The sequence below is a fragment of the Octopus sinensis genome, linkage group LG1 (assembly GCF_006345805.1).
Source record: "Octopus sinensis linkage group LG1, ASM634580v1, whole genome shotgun sequence".
Classification (NCBI taxonomy): Eukaryota; Metazoa; Mollusca; class Cephalopoda; order Octopoda; family Octopodidae; genus Octopus; species Octopus sinensis.
In genome coordinates, this window is record NC_042997.1 from 68,341,807 (window position 1) to 68,367,549 (window position 25,743).

The 25,743-nt window shown below is 36.0% G+C and overlaps 1 protein-coding gene and 1 pseudogene across 6 annotated transcripts in view; both read left to right on the plus strand.

Moving 5' to 3' along the window:
- The window catches only part of LOC115217082, a 194,794-nt gene that overhangs the window by 153,539 nt on the left and 15,512 nt on the right, over window positions 1–25,743 (plus strand). For 3 of the 6 annotated variants that reach the window (XM_036501707.1, XM_036501706.1, XM_029786676.2), the window contains one exon: window positions 9,874–9,950. The exons of the other annotated variants lie outside the window; for them this stretch is intronic. The gene's annotated coding sequence lies outside the window, so the exon portion shown is untranslated. The remainder of the gene's footprint in view (window positions 1–9,873; window positions 9,951–25,743) is intronic. 6 annotated transcript variants of the gene reach the window in all.
- LOC115211820 lies at window positions 24,268–25,229 on the plus strand (annotated as a pseudogene).

Here is a 25,743-nt window from a genome sequence, read left to right on the forward strand (position 1 = left end):
AGATTAACTGCAGCTAAAAGGGATCTTCTAAGATGTTTTTCTAATTTGATTTAACGCACAATCTCAGTGTAAATTGGTCCGTTTTTACATACATGCATTCATTCATACATACATACATACATACATACATACATACATACATACATACATACATACATACATACATAATGCACTCACATACACACACACATATAAATATTGATTTCAGATTTTGGCACAAGGCCAGAGGAGGTAAATCGATTGCATCGACACTAGTGTTCAACTGGTACTTATTTTATCGATCTCGAAGGGATGAAAGGCAAAGTTAACCTTGGCCGAATTTGAACTCAGAACGTAATGAAGAACGAAGTGCTGCTAAGCATTTTGTGCTAATGGTTTTTATAAAGACACACACACACACACACACACAGACACAAGTCACACACACACACACACAGACACACACACACACACACACACACACATATATATTTAGCTTTTTAAAAAACAAATCTTTTGCTTAGTTAGTATGTCTGGGTTTTGGTAAATCCCCTCCTCATAAAGTCTCACATGCAGCAATGTTCTAACATCCACAAACCATTCAAAAGAGGTGTCTCTCGCGCCTGGTACTTTTGTTTCACGACCTCCTCCAGCAACTCTGAAACGTTTCTTTGGATTTTTTTCAGCGCTGTCAAGTTCACCTTTCAAATATTTTTCATAACAGTGTTTGGCTACTTTAACAGCATAATCAAAGAGTCGGTCAGAGGTTTTGACACCGGCCAAATTCAAGTGAGACAAACGAGCTGCTTTGGCGAGATATCCCTGTTTCGGGGTATCTGGGACATGGCGTTTCCTTTTCTATTCCCTCTAATACAGAATCATACTCTTCTTTGCATTTGTTCACGATAGCAATTGCTTGCTTTTCTGTTATAGAATAATTTCCATACGTTGCACTAATCTTTTCTCTGCCATGATGTTATGAAAAAAAGTTCAAAGAGAAATTACTCGAGTCGTGTTGAGTTGTTAAATCCTTATTCCGTTTAAAAACTTGTCCTGTAAGGATAAAGGGTTCGTTATTGAAGTTCTTAGTTTGCGTGAATTTGTGTTGGTGATTGGTAGAGAAATCGTAGAGAAATTGAACATGAAGACTTGTTGACTTCAGCGTGGAGTAGCAGTAAGCTACCAAGTATACTATAGACTGTGCAGTTGTCCAATTTCAAGTTTTTATAAACTCTGGCTGGTTGTAAAGCAATTTCCTCGTTTTCTGTCCTGAAGCAGGTGTGTTGTGTCTAAATGATCGATCTTAGGGTTGAAGGTTATCAATGCCCTAAAATGTTGAAGGCACACCCACATAATCGTTGGCTACATATACTGCGGATAAATATTTTTCTTCCATGCGTTATGAAAACAAATAGAATATTCCAGGTTTTCTTTCCATTCGTCATCAGTTTTTTTTTTCTGTCATGCTGATTCGCAATTTGTGTCAGTCAAAATAATAATGATTTTCTCAGAGTTTGTTGTTTTGTAGTAGTAACGGGAGTCAATTTAACTGACTTTCCCTTTCCCTTTAAATTGCTGGCCTTGTGCCTAAGCATCGGACAACGTGCCTTACAGCGTAGAGTTATGGCCCATTACATTCTGAATTCAATCCCGCTGAGTTTAGCTTTACCTTTCATTCCTACGGGATCGATGAAATAAAGCACCAGTAATATACTGGCCCACTTTAATCCACTTGTCCCTCCCCACAAATTGTCGGCCTTGTGTCTAAATGAGAAATCATTATTTAAAATTTTCTAGGCTGTCACCTTTGATATTTTTCTAAAACCAGGATTAGTTATTTAGTTTATATGTTCTATTTATTTTATAACATATAGTATTACTTGTAATGTTCTTTTTGTTAATGTTACATATATATATGGAGGCGCAATGGCCCAGTGGTTAGGGCAGCGGACTCGCGGTCGTAGGATCGCGGTTTCGATTCCCAGACCGGGCGTTGTGAGTGGTTATTGAGCGAAAACACCTAAAGCTCCACGAGGCTCCGGCAGGGGATGGTGGTGATCCCTGCTGTACTCTTTCACCACAACTTTCTCTCACTCTTACTTCCTGTTTCTGTTGTACCTGTATTTCAAAGGGCCGGCCTTGTCACTCTCTGTGTCACGCTGAATATCCCCGAGAACTACGTTAAGGGTACACGTGTCTGTGGAGTGCTCAGCCACTTACACGTTAATTTCACGAGCAGGCTGTTCTGTTGATCGGATCAACCGGAACCCTCGTCGTCGTAACCGACGGAGTGCTTCCACATATATATATATATATATGTAAAATAGAATTATCAGATTCTCCAGCTATTGTATCAATATGAATAGCTTACAATAAAATTTCACCGGAGAGAGATTAGTAAAATTTAATAAGTGGGGAGGGTTAGAATAAAAGCGGGGAGATCTTAAAAATTAATAAGGGGAGGAAAGCGTGGCGGGGTGACGGTGGTGGTGGACAAAATCTGTAAAATTAATAAGCGGGGTGGGGGGCATTATTCAAGGCCCCAGAGTATGTATTTATTGCTTTAACACACATTCTATCTCATTAACATGAAGTACGGTAAGCTGCATAACAGCGTTATAGTTTAGCTTGCCATTAAAAACTATGCAATGTTCATGTGAATAAAAAGTCTGCCTTATCTCGTATATATATATATATGTATGTATGTAAAAGGTAGAAATGGAACACACGAGCTGATATATATGGAAAAAAAGCCAAAGTAGAAAATGCTAAAATAATTTTATAAAATATATTTTAGTAGCGGCTTCAGTCATTGAGACTTTTTCAACTGTAAGTATGGAAGACAATTAAATTTTGGAAAAATTAAAAGAAAAGGTTTCTAAAAGAATATTTGCATAGTATTCAAATACAAGGGGCATTTCCTTGTTTCTGCCTGTCTCTGTCTTTGTCCCCCATCCCTGCTTGACAACCGGTGTTTATGTGTTTATGTACCCGTAATTAAGAGGTTCGTCAAAAGAGACCGATAGAATAAGTACTAGGGTCGACTTGTTCGACATAATATCCTTCAAGGCGGTGCTCCAGCATGGCCGCAATCAAATGACTGAAATAAGTAAAGCAATAAAATACTAAAAGAATATATATATATATATATATATATATATATATATATATATATATATATAATATATATATATATATACAGGGTGCGTAAGGTGCTTGAGGACATATTTATATTTATAAAAACTGATATATAATAACAGAAAATAAATTTATCAAAAAATGCCATGAGAATAAAAATAAACCTTCTTTTCTATAATGTTATACAATAAAGCCACCTTCAGTTTCAATAACTGCTTCTAAATGAGATATAAATCATCTACATGTTCGAAACAAGTGGTCGTAGATAATTTTGGACATTACTCTGACTATGGAAGCTTTCAAAGAATCTTTGGTGTTATGGGCGTATTCATTGACTTCTCTCTCAACAACGCTTCACATGTAATAGTCCAATGGATTGAGATCTGGAGAATTAGGAGGCCAAATGTTAGGAGTTATGTGAGCATGAAGATTTTCGGCCATACATTCCTGTGTTACTAGGGCCATGAGTGATAGTGCAGAGTCTTACTGAAACACACGGCCTTCCATCGCATACACTGTCTATCCAGGGCTTAACAATTATTTCCAGGACCTTAATGTAGGCGGCAGAGTTATCTCTAAGGCTTTGTGGAAAGAAGTAAGGAGGCATCACATGTCCTCCATTGCTGAGTACCTCTAAACTATGACAATTGCAGGAAATTTTGTATGCATAACACTTGGAACTTCAGAAGGATTTGCACATAACCATGTGTCATTTCTTCTGTTAACTTTTTCGAACTTGGTCGAAGTTTTTCTCGTTTGAGAAAAACCAAATCTTCTGATGGATTTTTCAGTTTGTTTAAGAGCCTTTCAGATTTGATATAAAGAGTTTCTTTTGCTTTTTCTGACAAATTGACCATTCCTCATCATATGAGACTTATATCTGATGTATTCGTGGACAACATTTCTGATTGTTCCTTCTGACACATGGAGATACTTTGCAATTGACCTCATGGACTTTCTGGGTTTGTAATCAATGGTCTGTTGAACTTGCTGGATAAATTCAGGTGTTCTGATGACTTCAGAGCGTTTAGAATGCGTATTATACTTTGATACTGGTGATACGTTTTCATCTTCAGTCTGTAGCTCCTGACAAACTTTATAGGCGTAAGATCTGGCAATTTTTAAAAATCGAGATATTTCTAAATCGCTATGCTCCGCATTTATAACCCCAATAACAACATACCTCTTCATTTATTGAGTAAACTGAGGGTCTGCCATTATTATCTTCTGAAACAAAGATTATACAGGGTTAGCAAAAAATGCAGCAATGACCCCCCAAAGCTATGTCCTCAAATACCTCAAACACCCTGTATATATATATACAGGGATATACATAGACAGATAAAAACCCATCAATTATACCTAATGATTTTGGAGCCATTAAGTACATGTCCTTGCTCAAAATTGCCCAAGAGGTTTGTACTTCCTGGAATAAAGTCATTAACCGTCCAAAGGTATTAGTAAAATAAGCATATAATTAAATCATGCGTATGATATGCCATAAAACTGGAAAAAAGACTATTTGAAGTTATAGTTTGTTGGCAACCGTCGTCTCTTTTAATTTCCTTTCTTTCATAAACGAGTGGATTCCCACACTACTACTACTACAACTGCTGCTGCTGCTGCTGCCGTCCATGCTGCTGCTGCTGCTGATGATGATGACTACGCGTCGAGTTATGTTGGGTTAAACGGTGATGAATCGCTGCTGTTTCTTTTGTTACTGCAATGGGTTTAGCGTTAATGATTTTGCCTAGGGTAAGATTTGAGTTGAGCACAGTAACTAGCTCTCATTGGATTATTCAAAGTGCCTTTGCCTACTCTTATCAAAGACGCAACGTACACATTTTACGTAGGAGTAAAGAAAGACTGCTTATGAAAATATTCTTGGCACTTTATACTGTTTTTCCTTAGTTTGCTTTGATAGCGGAAGTCGGAACAAACCTTTAGCCTGCTTAAGTTTTCACAATCTACGCAGTGCTATTTCTGTTCTTTTATTAATTTTGAACATGATAGAGTTGGTTCGCAAAGATTGTTCTTGTTCAGAAAGGATCAAGCTTTCTGCCTCCTTCTTTAAAGATCCATGTCCTAATCAGCTACATTCTGGTGTTAGACAAATTCTCCGTATAGGACTTTCTTTTAGTTACTGATCTTTTCATAAAGCTTTATTTTTGTACTCCTGAACACTTTTTGTACTCATTAATTGCAGCCAGTAAAATCTGTTCCCTCACTCTCCCTAAGATAGGTATGCAATGACTTGCTTTCCCTCAGACTCTCCTCTATTGCAATCAATCCATTTCCTCCATCCTTCCTTGGTAGATAAAGACTTGCTTCATTACTTCTAGTATGAAGGTATCTGTGTATCGCTATTTTCTACTTCTTCTGTCCATGGTGACCAGTTCCTCTTTCGTCTATTCAAACACTCTCATACTTTAGCAGACCGTACCTATGGCCCACACGTTAGTGCCTCTGATTAGATTGTTTTTATTCACTTTGGATCGACACAGCTTCTTCACTCTTGTATGTTTTCTGATATGATATTGTCCTTCTTCCTTGTGGTCATCGTCTAGTCTAACTGTAAAATACTACGGTACACATTTCTCTCTGTTTCAGCTTATTGTCCGGAAGTGCTGCTTTATTACTGTTTCCGTTCTCCTATCATTTATCGGTCAACGCTCTTTACTAGACCATTCGGCATACGGACAGTTTGTGAGAAAATGATCTCTGCTAGCTCCATAAAGTTTCAAATTGTTCTCGGACAGTGTGTGGTCAATCGGTCTCATGTTCTTTTGCAGTTTGTAATCATCTCTCCTCTTCTGGACAGCCAGTATCAGTGGCAACATGGTAACAATAAACATCAACAATGACAAGGTATCTCCTCGAAAGATTCCCATTCTCATGTTGACCTGACCAAGATCACTCCCTCCTGCTCTCTGTCGGAACTACATTCCAATTCTTCAGTCTGATGTTGATTAAAGGTATCTTGTTTTAGCTGCCTTAGCCAATACAATTCATTTCAAAATCCATGAATAAGGCATCATGTCATACATGTTCTTGCGATCAATCCAGGCCATTGGCAAGTCTATCAACTTTCTCCAGCAGTTCTTTAAAATTACCTTATTTACAAGAAACTGATACTTTGTTATTCATGATCCTTTTACGCAGCCCTTCTTTTCATTAGCTTGTAGTTGATTTCTTTCATGGTTCACATATAGTTTTTCGCTCTTTATTCCAACGAGGAGTTTCCACATCATGGGTAAGCAAGCGACCGGCCCGTAGTTATTAGCCTTATCACCCTTAACTGGATTTTTTGAATCAGCAATACTCTTCCTTTCCTCATCAACTGTGTTAGAATTCCTGACACACATAGTTTTGTGGGACCTGTTGTGGCTTAGGATGTAACTTTGTTTATCTTTTGAACTAAATACATTAAACTGGGTTAGTGCCAGCTGTCTTCCAGTCAGTCATCTTACTAACTCCAGTTCATATATCCTCCTTCATGATGGTAATGATCACGCGCATCCCTGTGTCATTCAATTCCTGTTCTATTTCTTCAAGTCAAGTTGTCTTCTCATTGTGTCTAACTTCTTATCAGATCTTGTTCCAAAACGAATTTGATTCTGTGGGATCAGGCAACAGCTCTTCCTCGTTTCCCACCATCCAGAGTTCCGCAGAACAGTTGATTTTGTTTGAATTGTAGGTACATTCCTCGCGTCCCTGGTTTTATTCTTTTATTTTAATACATCAGAGTAATACAAAATCCGATTGTGCTTTTGATTTTTGTTTTTCAAACCTTTTCCCTTACATTGTCCTTATTTCATTCTTTATATTATACTACTGTCTCCTTATATGCGAAGAAAGACTTACTACACTTACAGGTTTTCCGTTGCTTGATTTTAAGTAACTTTTCCAATCTTATTGGTGTTATTTCGCATTAATTCCCTCTCCGTATCAGATCACGTTCTTCTTTTGTATAAGATACTCATGTTGGATCTACAGAAGCTGTGCTGTATGTTTGTTATTTTGTACAATCATTGTATCAGTGTAATTTTGTGTCAATGTAATTTTCATTGTCCCTGCGTTCTCTTCTGAATTTATTTTCTTTTGGACGTTTACTTTAGGAAACGTTGTTTAGTTTTAACTTTTTAAGAGGATATGAACTAAAAGACTCTTCATCGTTTTGTCATCGTAAAGAACTTTCAGTACCGAACTAGTCGTTTATATTTTGCTCATTGATTTATTATCAGCTACTATGTAGAATATGCTCTGACATGTATTTTAATTAAAAATTGTTAAACGTGTTTTTGTATTTATATGTTAGTTTTATTTTATTTGTTTCGTGCGTGAAATATGATGTTACAAATAAGAGTTGTGCTCACTTATTTTATTGTTCCCTGTTGATTTATTGAATTCAACAGATCTCTCGTGCGAGCTGACGCACATGTTGCACTTATTGCTCTCACATGATATATGTGAAAATCACAATAATATAAATGTATATTTGCTTACATGCTGCATACATCCATAATGCTTGCAGTATCAAGTCACGCTGTGTATATTTGTAAATAGTGAGGTTTGGGCAATGTGTTTGTTTACTTATCTTATTTACATGTCACTTATTATTTCTGTTTTCAGCCGACACATTCGGGTTATCTTTATTTTCAGAACTTTGTGTCTCTCAAATTCTACATTTCTTCGAGAGATACATTATAAACTATTGGGACTAATAGTTCTGTAAGGAGGCAATTTCTCCCTCGATGATCAATTATATTTGATTACCTTATGACTGTATTAACACATCAAGAGTATGATTACTTGTTTATTCTTTGTGAGATTTTCTGTTGTATACTTGCACTAAAATTTATGGTTGGGAAGCAAGTGTTTTACCACCATAGCCACACCTGCATCTATATATATGTGTGCGTGCGTGTGTGTGGAAGTGTTGTGTGTGTATGCATGTATACATGTAATATATATATAGGTATGTGTGTGTGTGTGTGTGTGTGTACTATATATATATATATGTGTGTTATGTATGTATATATGTATGTCGTGTCTATTTAATTTTTTTATTTTCTGTTTTATTTGTGACACTTACGGAATGAAGCTGTCTTAGGAAATATATTATCATTATTTTCATCATCAACTGGTGTAATTGTTTGTACCTACTGTTTTCCAGTCATGTCATGTTTTCCACGTATTTCTTACTTGGGAAACAAGTTCAAAGAACATATTCTTCTTTTATACTGGTTGGGTTTTACTTGCAACATATGTCATTTTCTGTGTGGATCGATAGAATAGGTTTGATGATAAAATGAACCGTAGTTTATACGCTTATGGTGTCACCAAGTACTATCAACAGTAACAATCCTTCTATTTCAGATGTACTAAACAAATAATTTTACTAGAATTAGTTACGAAGTTATCTTTCAACATTCTCGTTAAATTTCCAGTTTGATTTCTTGTTTTTAAGTCATTGTTACTGGATATTTTTTGGAGCACTAAAGTAACTTTCTCTCATATTAACATAGTTGTAGAATCGTTAGAACGTCGGTAAAATACCTTACTGTATTTATTCCAGTTCTTTGTGTTTTGCATTCAAATCCCACTTTGATTTTTTCGTCAGTTAGAGATCAATAAAATAGAGAATAAGTTAATAAGTTAATAAGAGATTGATTCAATTCACTACCTCGCTCCACTACAAATTCCAGGCCTTCTGCCCAAATTTGAAATAATTATTATTGAGGGAGAGAGCAGTGCATGCCATCAAAATGACACTGGGGTACAAATATACGAAGCTCAGTATACCCATCATGACTACCCGTTTGATAAGGGTACACCAGGCATATGCATCACAACCACATGTGTGTGATAAACAGTGCATGACTTTGCAGGTGGGGGGGGGGGACCAGTTTGACTTTTATTCAGGTCGAGTAATTTATCCCACTCAAAATGTCACTGAATAAGGTTTGTTTAAGGATGATGAACGAAACATATTTCCAGAGATAAGATATTCAACCCCCCCTCCCCAACACATTCCTCTCAACACATGGCTATGGTGTTCCCCCACTACTTCTGCTTGTGATCAGAGATGCGCATATCGTCAGCCACTAAGGGACATGCTCAACTGGTTAAGGTCAAACAACTGACAAGCAACTGTAGCCTATCTCTTATACCAAGGCAAAAAAAAAAATGTACGTGATAACACTTCCAATCAGTCAAGATCAGAACCCATGAGAGGAACTGCCTGGTACTGCATCAGGGAATTTATTATTATTATTATTATTATTATTATTATTATTATTGTTGTTGTTGTTGTTGTTGTTGTTGTTGTTGTAGTTGTTGTTGTTGTTGTAGTTGTTGTTGTTGTTGTTGTTGTTAAGGCAGACTCGTTACCTTGCCGAGTAAAATGCTTAGCGGCATTTCGTTTGACTTCACGTTCTGAGATCGACTTTGATTTTCAACCTTCTGGATCGATAAAATAAGTACCAGTTGAGTACTGGGATCGAATCAATCGACTGTCTCCCTCCTCAGTTTTCAGTCTATAATAGAAAGGATTATTATTATCATCCTTATTATTGTTGTTGTTATAGTGGCTGTGGTTGTTATTGTTGTTCTTCATAGTGTTATTATTATTATTATTATTGCTATTATTATTGTTGTTGCTGTTGATATTATTGTAATTGTTGTATACTGCGTAGATAGTAATATTCTCATACAAATATTATTAAATAAAAATTATAAACCAACATTTCACAGGTCCTTTTGAAAGACGATCAACATAAAGATTAGGAGAAAGCATGGATGAACTGCAAGCTGAATCGATCGGTCAAAGAGTAGGTATTCTACTATTCGTCATATCGTGTACGTCGAACTGATATTAGTGTTAAATTTTATCTCCTTATGACCACACATACACAAACACACACACACACACGCACACACACACACACACACACACACACACACAATGTAACCTGGAATACATTATCCATTGTCACATTGTTTTAGACTGTAGGGTGCGGTCTGAGAGAGATTTGGTTTCTATTGTTAACCAGACACAGAAACTATCTCTTTGGCTAGTAGTCTTTGTGTATTTATGAAAGGAAGGAAATTCCAAACATAATGCTATTCTGAAGTGAATGGGGTTAACATATAAAACTAATTTGATAATATTATCTTGGCTCTACAACCCTTATTGAGTCCTTAATTCAGTGTTTCTCATAAATCTATAGAATAAGTGATATACATTATATTTTCAAACACGTTCAAAACACTTTAAATATATCTATATTCCAAACTGTGTGGATGAACAAATAGGGTTTCTGGGATCAGTATTCATGCGGCCTACCACAAAGAATTTCACACGTAACTAATAGGCATTTCACCACTTATCATTTTGGCTAAGGCGATGTAAGAAGCAATTCTTAATGTATAAAGATAGGTTGTCATTTTGCTGTTACGGATGAAATAACTAATTTAGTGAAAACAAGCATAAGAGTATAATCTATCATTGTATTTTTGGATGAGATAAAAAAATGTAGACTGTATACTAAGACTCTGTAACCACAGTACAGGTGCGGTTAAGGAATTCCGCTTTGAAATTAGAGGAGATAATTTACTAATGAGCATAAAGGAGGCCTTAGGTAGTCTTGCGTTTATTTATGAAAATATCAAAAATGGAGTGAGTCCAAAGCAAAGTAGGTTAACACACGGAATAACTGGTATCAGTAAGAGTGATTTAGCATGAATGAATGATTAAGGTGTTATCAATATGGCCTTTTTCTTTAGCTCCTATCACCATTTAGGTGTATCATATCATTAACATGAGTGAAGGGAATGGAAAAGTGTGCAAAAAGGTCCTAGAAATGTATTTTAGTATCCTGACAGACTTTACATAAACTAGTCTGTATAGAATAACTACAAACTCCAGCTGCCATTTACGTGATTGATAAATGAGCCAAAGCCCACTGTGACATCATGGCACGTGGATTTCGTTGATGTGCTGTCTAGGCAATTATTTTGAAAAGAAAGGAATGAAGTGTAAGAAAGATGTTGTGGTGGTAGTGTCCAAGCTGGAAGTGAACCAGCGATCAGAGCTGTGCAGAACACACGTGTTGGATTAGGACGGATGAAGTATAAAAAGATATATCGTCAGAATAACGAAAATACACATTCAGAATACTTAAAAAAAACATTTTTATCTGCGAAACACGAACTTAGTTTTTGACCAACTAATGCAGTAGTATTAGTTACAAACTTGCCTCTTATATACATTACCTAGCTTTGTACATAGTGTTTGAATGCACAACAAATACTACATATATATACTTGTCTGATCAGCTACTCCGGTCCACATCTTTCGGTTTCTCCCTGTCCGCCCGCAACGATTAAACTTTGAAAGCCAGCCATATTTGTGAATTAAAAGGTAAACACTTACCTTACAATCTTAAGTGGAAAATATCCAAATCAAAACCTATTCTGGAAATGAGAAACCTTGTAATATTTGCACTACTGAGTGGATTTAGTGAAGTGGTCAAAAATGCAATCCTTATGACATTTTGAAAGTCTTACAAATTCAAGACTTTTAAAACTTAAAAAAATATTTTCAAATAATTAACTACGCATGTAAACAATATCATTCTATACATATCTTTATTCCACTTTATTTTCAAATTTACATTTTCGCTTACAATATTTAGCAACTTCATTTATTTACAAAGGTAGTTTAATTCTACTGTATTTCGGGATGGTGGAAATATCTGTTTCAACACACAGTTTCACATCAGGAATCTTGCAACACGAATTCATAAATATAGTTAAATTCATTTTTTAATAATTATAACTACCTGATTACATAACCCCAAATCACAATACGTCCTTATTCCACTTGATTTTCTTATTCACATCTCTTTTCACAATATATCTAACTTAATTTATCCACTAATTTAGCTTGATTCAAAAAATAAATTCACTTTCTTAATCATTCTATTTTCGCTGGTTAACCTAAATTCCCTAATTTTTTTTTTATTTCGTTTATTTTCAGATTTATATCTCCACTTATAGTATTAATATCTTCATTTAGCAACAAATTTTGTTTGATTCCAATTGTAGATTCATTTCATTTGTACTTTTTATCCTCTATTATTGATTAATAACAAACTCTAGACAATGATATGTGTTTTAAATACAGTCACATGTATAGATTCTAATATTCAATTAATCCAATACATTTACATTTATAGTACGTAACTTAGTCTTAAAATAATTTAGTATGATAAAATTAGTAATTGATTATAATATCTTCGTAGATACTCTTGTAGATTTAAAGTAATTATGTTCCACATCACCACTTAATATTCTCTGTATTATTATTTCTAATACACAAGCTTAGATTGGTATTCCTTGTTAATACTACTTTAAAAAACAAATTCAATAAAGCTTTTGATTTCAATTAACATTGTATGAATATGGCGTGCTGGCAGGAATGTTAGCATGTCGGGCGAAATGTTTAGCGGTATTTCGTCTGTCTTTACGTTCTGAGTTCAAATTCCGCCGTGTCGACTTTGCCTTTCATCCTTTCGGAGTCGATAAATTATGTACCAGTTGCGTACTGAGGCGGATATTATCGACAGGCCCTCACCCTTAAAATTTGTGCTTAGAGTAGAAAAGAATTAACGTTGTATGATAAATATTAACCTTAAATTTTGGAATCATTATTGTCTGTTCTATATTTGATATTGTCTGCTGTTTATATTACATATCTTTGCGGTTTTATATTAAAGAAATCAATACTTTAACTTAAATATTAAATAATTATTTTTTAAATGTCTTTTGAAATCATTACTCTTATACGTTTAAATTAATACACTACATCTGCTCTTATCAATACACTACAATCTATAGTGTATACGGTTATACTGACTTTCTCAGCTGATACACTTTCAAGACACCTCTAAATTCCTTAACGTTTTTATTTGAATCATGCAACATTGTCTCATGGTCCAAGTAGTATAAATAAATATCAAAAATCAATATTTTTTTTCAGTTTCCTTATACTTGCTTAATCAATAGTTTCTAATCACTGCATCAGATATACTAATTTCATTTAAATTCTTTAATCAATTTCCACTCTTCCCTCGCCCAAAACTATTTTCTCATTATAGCCTTTACTGCAACGAAAAACGGATTTGTAATTTGTTACCTTTTTAGCAAAACTGTTTTAAAATTATATACAAACCTCCAAGTTGAAGCTTTCCGTTATTTGCTCCTCCAGCATCCACCGATATTTTGTTGGTGTCTTGTACACAAATTTTGTTCTTATACAGCATTTGCTTATCCACTATATGTTTATGTATTCTCAAACTATCCTTAATTAAATAACTCTCTGAATATTTTAAAATGAAACAGACAACTATGCGTTAAAGACACTATTCTTGAATAAATATTTAAACTGAATCACTTAGTAGTTAATAATTTTATTCCGTTAAAAATACCTGTGCTTCACAAGAGATATTTTAAGTTACAAAGACATATGAAAATGCAATTAACTTATCGAAAAACAAACATTAACTATTTTTTGCATAGGGCAGAAAATTTCATCAAAAGAATGTTCACATTTCCGTGATTAATCCAGGATCTAAACTCAATCATAAGTTCGGATAAAGGTCCACTGATAATTAGACTGCAAGCTCCTACATTTCAACAACTCTGTCTACGGATAACAAGTATCCGAGGTACGCGTTATACAAGATAATCAACCGAAGTATTTGTTAAAACCGATAACTTGTATATACTGTATAAAGCAGAACGACATTTCAAGGGTTATTTTTTTCCGATTCTGTGATTAAATATTCATAAAAATCCAAAATACCCCTTAAACTAGGACACTATAAACGAAATCAAGACTTGTGAAATAAATTTATCTCTGACATATCAGGTTGATGGAAAAGCAAGCAACGTTTTGAAATATGAAATTCATCACAATATATTTCAACAATGCGGAAATTTTATACATCAAAGTAAGTACCATTACAATCAACACATTTTTGCCAACAAGTTAGAAGCTCGTTTATTCCAGTAACATAAAAATCTGGAGTTCTGGAGCTGATGAACTCTTTGAACGCACTTTCAGCATCTGTTTGATTTTTGAGCTTCTCTCGCAGGAAACCATCAAGGTGCTTGAAAAAGTGGTAGTCGTGGGAGAAAGATCTGGGGAATAAACTGAGTAGGGAAGAACTTGCCGCTTCTCTTCCTTCTCTTGCTCATAGTTCTTATTTTTTATCTTTTCCATTTCTGCTTCCATCCTTCCTTCCGTCTCCATTTCTCCTTCTATCTCCTCTTTCTCACTCTGCATCGGATCAGTCTGCTTATTTTTATATAAGGGACACTTCAGTCTCATGTCCCCCCTTTCATCGCAGATGTAGCCATTGGGACTGCGACCCTCCACTATGACGTTTAAGGAATTTTCCCCTTCAATCCCTACTTGGTAGGGAAGCATCTGTATATTTTCAAATGTGGCGAATAGCCATTTCCACTCTGCTTCCCCACCAATTCAACATATCCGTTCTTCCAACATCTCTAAACTCCGGCTTATCCTCGGTGGCTGCCTTAATGGCTGCCACCAATCACTCTGTCTTAATCTCAGGCGGCACTCTACAATACACCTTCCCTTATATGTGGGCAAGAGCGCCACCTTGTCCGTCCTCAGGATACCTATGGAGTGTGAGGCCGCCTCTTCTTCGGTTGCAAACCACACCTCCACTGTTCTATACCTCTTTTCTCTGCTTACAAATGTTGCTTCTTCTTCACCACACACCAACTTTTCGTTAATTCCTCTTTATCCAAGTGTACCCTCCTTGCTTTTAACTGTGTAGCTGCCTTTGCCGCAGCAGCTTTCGCGTAGCTCTCCATAATGCTACGCTCTTCCTCACCCCCAAATGGGGGGAAAAAGAATCAAACCAACAGCAGCAGCAAGTAACAACAACACCCGCGAGACGCTTCAACAATATTATTAACAGTAAAAAAGTAACAACAGCTCTCACCTTCTCACAAACAATCACATTCAAAATCACAAGCGGGCGTTTCGCTAATACTCGCGAGCAGTTTCAGCTGCCTTACATCCATTTTTGAAGTTGAATAGGAAAAAATCGCTCGAATACCGCACTTTGACAGCTCCATTTCATATGATTGTAACAACAGTGAAAAAAAAAATTAATGTTAATTTATTTATGCATTTGGAGAAGTCTACGTCTGTATTATCAGACAATTGCAAAAAAAATGTTTAAAGAAATTCAAAAATCCAGTACAAACTCTTCATGGTTCAAAACGTTGCTTACTTTTTACTCATCCTGATAGATTTTAAGAACCGGAGTGAACCTATAGTGAATTCACAACCATGCTTTACCTTCAAAATCCATAGACCGATGTTTATTCGATACGCACTATTAAACTTGTTAATACAACTAAAATAGATATGAGAGTAATACCGAAACGGGTTTAAGAGTGAATCATGCATAATTTCAAGACGTTATTTGTCTCGCATAAAGAGAACAAAATCCTAGAAAAGTAAAACGGAATCTTTGCAGTTCATATATATATATATATAATATATATATATATAATATATATATATATATATATATATATATATGTGTGTGAAAGAAAAAGAATGACTTTACTGGAAGTTCTAATCAATTTAATTTTTTAATATTATAATTTTACAGTTTGGTTTGTAAGTTCATTATTTTCTTCGGTGGGAAGATTTTTTCAATGATTTGTTGTTAATTTTTCTGGAAAACTTTCTGACATTGTCAAACTGATCTCAGGTTGTGTTGTGCTGTATGATTCTCTATATAAGAGATTTGGGTGTGCCTGGGGTGAGGTTGAGGTTTGTTAATAAGTGTGGGAGTGAAGGAGTGTTGATGAACAAGAGCTGGAAGAAAGGCAAAAACAAGATAATTGATTGAGAAAGGAGTTGGGTAGGGCGTTTGAGGAGTGTGTGATAAAGGGCTTGTAGAAGTACCTATTTCTTTATTACCCACAAGGGGCTAAACACAGAGGGGACAAACAAGGACAGACATAGGTATTAAGTCGATTACTGCGTAACTGGTACTTATTTAATCGACCCCGAAAGGATGAAAGGCAAAGTCAACCTCGGCGGAATTTGAACTCAGAACGTAACGGCAGACGAAATACCGCTAAGCATTTCGCCCGGCGCGCTAACGTTTCTGCCGCTGGTTCCAGTTGAATAGTTGATCTATATATATATGTATGCATGCATGTTTGTATATGTATATATGACTCCATTTGAATAGTTGACATGTAGATATATATGTATGCATGTCTGTCTCCCTGTCTCCCTGTCTGTCTGTCTATCTATCTATCTATGTATCTATCTATGTATCTATCTATCTATCTATATCTATCTATCTATCTATATCTATCTATCTATCTATCTATCTATCTATCTATCTATCTATCTATCTAACTATGTATCTATCTCTTTTTCTCTCTTTATACATACTTACATACATACATATATGTATATATGATATGTGTGTTGTATAAATGATAACACAAATGGGCTGAGGTTCACCACAGCTGTTCCAGACGTGGTTCCTTTAGATGATAAAAAAAAAATATCTGAAACAGGTGTAGTGAACCACAACCCATATGTTTTATTATCTATACAACACCACACTCAGAACCTTTCCTACGTTGGATATTGAGCCTATAGTGGTCCATGGACAATTCGCCGGAGTATACTCTTGTCTGATTTTGCGTATACGTTGACTGTTTTTGGTGTATACTTGTGGATGTATACGTAACTGGAAGGACAAATCGGTACATGTTTTAGTAAGTACGTGAGTGTCCATAAATACAGTTAATGTGCAGGTATGTTATCTTCGACTCTACCTTGGTACTTTTGTTATTAAAATGCCTCGATTGTATTGAATTTTGAAAATAATTATATGTATGTATAACATAGATAATATATACATATACATGGTGCTACCGAAAAATATTGTATTTTTGAGCAAATAGCTTACAAACCAACAAAAGCTGTCCTTGCAATTAACCAATCAGTGTAGAGTAAATGGCCAAGGGTTAATGTGGCATTTTTAATATGTGTATATATGTTCTATCTGATCGCTCACAAGGACATTAGTGAGCTCACTTTTTGTATTGCATGTTTTGTGAATTTCTTACGGGTAACAAAGCAGCACATGCAAGAAGTATATGAACTGTATATCCTGATGAAGTGAGTGTCCGAAAATGCCAGAGGTGGACTAACAAATTCGAAAACTCTGATGTTGATGTTTTGTATGGGTATAGATCGGGAAGAACAGATGTTCTCAATAACGACTCGTTGAAATTGCAAATGAAAAGGATGCGCGTCAGTATATCAGTCACTCAACCCGGAGCTTTGATAAACCCTGATAATTTCAAGCAGACAGAAAAAGTGTATAGAGAAGGGAAGCGGTTAACATATAAAACGTCCGGTTAGAACGAAGTTGTGCATTCAACGAGAGAAGAAGAGGGAAGGTAAATTCATTAACCTCGGAATCTTTACCTCACCTTCCCTACTCATCAGGCCTAACACTGTCAGATCTCAGTTGTTCAAGTCAAAGACACACGAATACCTTACCAATTGAAAAATCATTCACAAGCAAGGATAGTGTCATAACGACACTCCAAACAATAGTAAATATGAATGGCGCTTAAAATTTACGACAGCTGTTTCAGTAGAATTCTATTTAAAGTAGTCGTAAAAGATTACATCATAATATTCAATCTGCCATCGACATTTACAATCCCTAGTCAACATTCGCTGGGCTGGTGAGACGGATCGATAGTTACACATTGGATTTAGTACATACATGTCTCCGGTAACCTGCCATCACTTGCTCTCTACAAACGATTATTTATTTCACCGTGACCACTATGTCTTCGCATCTTACCACTTTGTGGTGTCTTAGTGTTTACGCGCACGGATTCTTAATGCATCCTTATATATATATATATAATATATATATATATATATATATATATATATATATATGTATGTATGTGTGTGTGTGTGTGTGTGTGTGTGTGTGTGTAAGACGTGAAATTAGTAGACAGTGACAGTTCAATACATGTTTCGTATAAGTCAATGACATGGTAATTTGCAATAATTCATGCATTCGACTTCACTCAGTTTTTATATATAAATGTGTAGGTGGGTGATTGTGTGTGTATGTGTATAAGACGGGAGATTAGTGGACAGTGACAGGTCATAACGTGTTACTTATCAGTCAATAATAGCCTGGTAATTTTTTAATAATTCATGCTTTCGACTACAGTCGATTTTTATTTATGAGTGAGCTGTTGTCACCCAATTCATCTCCTTTTATGATACATAGACACTCAAACACAAACGCCCACACCCACATTCACACATACATACATACATACATACATACATACATACATACATACATACATACATACATACATACATACATACATACATACATACATATATATATATATATATATATATATATTATATATATATATATATATATGTGTGTGTGTGTGTGTATTCTCTTATACTGTTTTATTTCTTTCAGTCATTTGACTGCGGTCATGCTGGAGCACCACCTTTAGTTGAACAAATCGACCCCAGAACTTACTTTTTGTAAGCCTTTTACTTATTCCATTGGCCTCTTTTTGCGGAACCGCTTGGCTACGGGGACGTAAATACACCAGCTTCGATTGTCAGGAGATGGTGGGGGGACAAACACAAACATACACACACACACATATATGACATTATATATATATATATATATACACGACGGGATTCTTTCAGTTTTCGTCTACCAAATCCACCCACAAGGCAATGGTCGGCCCGAGGCTATAGTAGAAGACATCTGCCTAAGGTGACACGCAGTGGGACTGAACCCGGAGCAATGTGGTTGGTAAGCAAGCTTCTTACGACACAATCACACCTATATTTATATGCAGCATATATTAGGAATAACGAACCGTAATACTGCATTTCATGTAATGAATTCAGCATTAATCATGTTGCAAATATTGCTAATTCAAACTATAATTGCCTGTATTTTCTCCATTTTTGCGTAACTACTTTAGAATTAATTTGCGGAGTGCCTGGCATCGATAAATAGTCGTGTTCAATCTTGTGATTGAATGATAAAACGTGAATATTAAATTATTGATGTTACAGTATACTTACAGTGTAAAAATCGCCCTGAAATTACAAGCTGAAATCTACCGAGCTAATAACCACGACTGAACCAACCCAAACTAATTGATACACACACACACACACCACACACACACACACACACACACACACTCACATAGAGTGTGGCAAATGTCACAAGTAAGTTCAATATGTTACGGAATTGTCAAAGACATGCTTTAATTTTTCTAAAATTGAATTAAATGAATACGATAAGGATCAACTCATACACAAAATATATAATAATAATAATAACAATGATAATAATAATAATAATAATAATAATAATAATAATAATAATAATAATAATAATAATAATAATGATGGTGATGATGATGATGATAATGATGATGATGATCATAAAGCTGTAAAACAATTGAAATAGAAAAATAGAAATATCCCAGCAATGGTTGAGAAGCTCAGGACTCAAAGCAGAGACAGAGGGATTTTTAATTGCAGCACAAGACCAAAGCCTCCGCACCAGAAATTACCAAAAGCATATAATGAAAAGAAATATAACAAGTAACTGCAGAATATGTGGAGATGGACAAGAAACAGTAAATCATATCATCTCTGGCTGCCCAGTCATGGCTAAGAAGGAATATATTCACAGACACGACAGACTTGGGACCTTCATACACTGGAAGCTATGCCAACATTATGGAATAACAATAGAAAAAAGATGGTATAAGCACACACTAGAAAAGGTCACAGAAAACGAAAAAGCAACCATACTCTGGGATATGTCAATACACACAGAGATAGAGAAATTAAGGCCAACAGGCCAGATATAGGTTTCAGAGATCATGAAGAAAAAATGCTTTCTAACTGATGTATCAATACCAGCAGATGACAACGTGTCTCTAAAATAAATGGAGAAACTTTCAAAATACAAAGACCTGGAAATAGAGGTAACTCGAATGTGGAATCTCAAAACAGAAACAATTCCTATCATAGTAGGTGCATTAGGCATAAAAAAAAATTCAGACAAATACATAACAAAAGCACCAAGACTTACAAACACATATAACATACAGAAAATTGCAATACTGGGCACTACCCACATCTTATGCAAAACACTTTCAATACAGTAACCATCAGAGCATCACAACAAAACGCAGCACATACCAAGACACACAGAGCTGCGCTCGGTAGTGAAGTGAAAGCACGCTATAAAAATATAACTACTGAATAATAATAATAATAATAATAATAATAATAATAATAATAATAATAATAATAATAATAATAATAATAATAATAATAATAATATAATAATAATAAATGCCCTGATGCAGTACCAGGCAGTGGCTCTCATGGCTTCTGATCTTAACTGATTGGAAGTGTTATCATGTACATTGTTTTGTCTTGGTATAAAAGATGGGCTACAGCAAATATTCTGCTCAATACCACAGATTTGCTTGTCAGTTGTTTGGCCTTAACCAGTTGAGCATGTCCCTTAGTGGCTGACGATATGTGCATCTCTGATCACGAGCAGAAGTAGTGGGGGAGCATCATGGTCATGTGTTGAGAGGGATTCTTTGGGGTTGAATAATTCACCTCTGGAAACATAGGTGTTTCGTTCAACATCCTAAAGCAACCCTTATTCAGGGACCTTTTGAGCAGGATGGGCTACTCAACCTGAAGAAAATTCTAACTGGGCCCCACCTGCAAGGTCATGTGCTGTTTATCTTGATATGAGATCACTATGTCGCGCACATATGGTTGTGATGCATGTGCCTAGTGTACCTTTATCAGACGGGTAGTCATGATGGGTATATTGGGCTTCGTATATTTTACCCCAGTGTCACTTTGATGGCATGAACTGCTCTCTCACTCAATAATAATAATAATAATAATAGATGCCCTGATGCAGTACTAGGCAGTAGCTGTTATAGCTTTTAATCTGAACTGATTGGAAGTGTTGTCATGTACATTGTTTTGTCTTGGTATAAAAGATGGGTTACAGCAAATATTCTGCTCAATACCACAGATTTACCTGTCAGTTGTTTGACCGTAATCAGTTGAACATGTCCCTTAGTGGCTGACAATATGTGCATCTCTGACCACGAGCAGAAGTAGTGGAGGAGCATCATAGCCATGATTTGAAAGGAATTCTTTGGAGTCTGGATAATTCATCTTTGGAAACATGGGTGTTTCGTTCATCATCCTTAAATAATCTTTATTCAAGGACCTTTTGAGCGGGATGGGCTACTCGACCAGAAGAAAATTGTAATAGTGGGTTAGAAGGGCGCTAGAGAAGGGGAAGCAGCCCCCGAAATATGGCATATACACTCTTATCCACTTTTGTCTTCGATCACATTGCCAGTTTGCATCTGATGTCTCGATACGAAACGTTGTTGCAAAAATCTGGGCTGGCTATAAGTTCTATAGAATATCTGTAGAAATAACTTTATACACACACACGCGCGCTTGCACACACACACACATTTATATAAACAGTTGCAGCGTGGAAGGTGTTTATAAGCCATTTAAAAACACACAAAAACCGTTAGATTCACTTCAACATTTAAATTTGATTTGTCAAAATATTTTCGTCGCTTTGAAACTGCGACCTGTTCACTGACAAAATTTCGTGCCGCAGGAAATTTTGTCAGTGAACAGGTCGCAGTTTCAAAGCGACGAAAATATTTTGACAAATCAAATTTAAATGTTGAAAGGAATCTAACGGTTTTTGTGTGTTTTTAAATGGCTTGTAAATACCTTCCACGCTACAATTGCTTTTGTTTCAGCACACGATCTCAGATCAGGTCACTTGCTATGCAAGTTCATCTTCTTAATGTATATATATATACGAGGGACCCTTGACCATTCAGCATCTGCTGTACGACTGGCGCGAATGATTTGTTTGTAGCGACCAAATGTTCATGCCGCATATTGATTCCATCAAATCGAGGCTGTCTGAACAGGTACACTATGCGCCATGCATCAAGTGTCGAAGTGATCGCAGAGCAACGTGAAATGATATGTTTTGCTCAAGAACACAACACAGCAACCGACCCTAACCATACACGCTCACACACACACACACACACACACACACACACACACACACACACACACAAAGATATACATATATGTATATGCATGCAGGCATCCATCCATACCTACGTCCATTCATCCATACACACATATACAGTTGCGGCCAAAATGTTCAGAACGGCATTGTTTTCGCCAGAAAAGTAGGTATAAGTTTTTATCAAAGTTGTTTCATATTCTATAATTTTCATAAACAATAAATAGGATATTAATTGTTAAATTCTGAGATTTCGGTGTAATTTAAGAGGATAATACAAAAGTTATGGATGATTTAGTGATTTACTGCAAAAGCATGGCGGCCAAAATGATCAGAACGGTTGCTTTTACTCCGTGTTTTAGTATATTTAACCGGCGAACTCTAATGTTTTGAATTTGTTTACGTGATGGTTTGTTTACTAAACATTAGTAAGAATATCTGCAGTGTACTTTGTTAATATAATGCCACTTACTCCGTTACCAATTCGTCAGCAGATTATTAAGCTTCGAAAGAAGGATAATTTAAGTATTGGGTCTATTGCAAAGATTGTTAACAAATCAAAAAGTGTTGCTCACGGTATTCTTAAGGTCTTCGATGATTGTGGTTCGTGTGAAGCAAGAAAGTCTACAGGTAGGCCAAGAAAAACGACCAAGAGAGAAGATCGTGCTATGGTAAAGTTGGTTAAAAAGGACAGATTTAAAACTGCTGCTGCTGTTTCTCGGGAAATGAGCATTGTACTGAAGAAAACGTTATCTCGAAAAACTGTGTCTCATCGTTTAGTTGAACATAACCTACAAGCAAGATCACCTGCAGTGAAGCCACTGATCAGCTCCAAAAATAAAAAGTGTCGTCTTACCTTTGCAACCGAACATGTGTTGTGGTCTCAAGAAAAATGGCAAACGGTGCATTTCAGTGATGAATCTAAGTTTATGTTATTTGGCTCAGATGGGAAAAGTAGGTGAAAAATTGTCGCCTAAATGCCTTAAGACTAGTGTTAAATTCGGTGGAGGAAGTGTCATGGTTTGGGGGATGATATCTGGAGATGGTGTGGGCTCTTTGGTGCGATTACACGGAAAGGTAAATGCAGGAGTTTATAAACAACTTGTAAAAGATCATGTCTTGCCTGTGCTGAGAAATTCAACTAAGCGACCACCCATATTCATGCAGGACAATGCCCCATGTCACAAGGCTAAGGTGGTCATGAACTTCCTCAAGGCTGAAAAGGTTATTATTATGGATTGGCCTGCTCAAAGCCCAGATCTCAATCCTACTGAAAATGTGTGGAATATTCTAGGAGAACGTTCGAAAGCCAGAAATCCTAAAACAACCGAGCAATTACGGAATGCCCTTCAGGAAGAATGGAATAAGATCACCTTGCAAGAAATTGAAAATTTAATTTCCTCATGCAGTCGAAGATGTCAAAGTGTGATTGAAGCTAAAGGGCTTCACACTAAATATTAAATAATTCCAGTATTCTCTGTCATTTTTTATTATTTTGTTATTTTTTCAACCGTTCTGATCATTTTGGCCGCCATGGGTTTTGCAGTAAATCCCTAAATCATCCATAACTTTTGTATTATCCTCTCAAATTACACCAAAATCTCAGACAATAACAATTAATATTGTATTTATTGTCTGTGAAAATTATAGAACATAAAACAACTTTGATAAAAACTTATACCTACTTTTCTGGCGAAAACAATGCCGTTCTGAACATTTTGGCCGCAACTGTATATATGCCTTACTGACTGGTCCTTCTTCGCTGTATACGATGGTCATGCTCGAGCTAATGTATCGGCCTGTTGTGCAGCTCTGCTGATGGAGCATTTTGCCAATAAAAATTTTCGGGGCAAGCTTGATGTCAGCTAGGGTACAGAAATCCTTCTCTCTATTATGGATGTGCAGAAAGGCATCAAGACTGGCTTTCTTAAGTTTCATGACTGCATGCGAACAATGCCAGAAGTGGATCGTGGGGAAGACAAAAGTGACTCTACAGCAGTATGTGCCATTTTCTCACCAACAAACATTTTCTTTGCTAATTGTGGAGATTCTCAGGCGGTGCTGTGTCGAGTTGGTAATTGTCCCTTCTCAACTACCGATCACAAACCTGTAAATCCCATTCAGAAGGAACGTATACAGAATGCTGGAGGCGGTGTTATGATACAGCGAGTCAGTGGATCTTCAGCAGTATCCCGGGGTCTAGGAGACTTTGAATATAAAAGAATGTTGAAGGAAAAGCGCCATGTAAGCAGTTAGTATCTCCAGAACCAGAAATCTTCACCAAATGTCGAAATGAGAAGGATGAATTCTTAGTACTTGCTTGTGATGGAATTTGGGATGTCATGTCCAATGAAGAACTCTGTGATTTTGTTAGGAGTAGAATGCTCATTACTGAAAGTCTTGAAGACATTTGCAATAAAGTTGTAGATAGATGTTTATATACGGGAAGTCAAGATAACACGAGCATTGTCCTCATAGCTTTTCCAGGAGCACCTAAGCTATTAGATGAGGAAAGAGGACTGAACACACGTTTGGAGAACAAAATTAAAGAAATCCTAGACAACTGCAAACCTGAAGGTGATGTCGACCTTTCTCTTGTGATGAATGAGTTGATAGATGATAAAATAGAAGGATTACCACCAGGTGGTGGTTTAAGTTCTAAGAGAATGACAGTTGGAAGTATTTTGAAGCGACTCAGACCGGGAAAAATTTAGAATAGCTTCTGTATTGATTAATGAGCTGTACTGAGAAGATTGAATGATGGTTTTATAGAAATTAATGTACCAACACCTACCAACCACTTCCTGTCACATGACTACTGCTATTATCATTTCTGTTACAAATTATTATACTACTGTTATTACTCTACTACAATTTACCATTAATACTGGCAACACCATAAATAGAAATCCCCAACCATCACCATTTTAAAACCACCCAAAACTAAACAGCGAACAAGCTGACAGCCAACGCATTTATGAAATAAATTACACCAAATCTAAAAATCACCCATATACCAGGAACAGAACAGACCAACAACGTCTTAATACCAGGCATAACTACCCCATTACAACACAAAATAACACTAGGATAAGAAGCAGATCTCATACCAAGCACTACTATCCCATGGCCCAAAATTACTGGTCCCCACCGAATACAAGAACAGCACAAAATAACACTAGGTCAAAAAACAACCTGCATACAAACAATTCGAAACAAAAATATGCCATATACAGAAATGTTACCCACATCACTAACTACAACACCCATAGACACCCACACACACATAACAATCTCAGGTAACAATACCACCACTCTCCCAGACCAATCCCATACA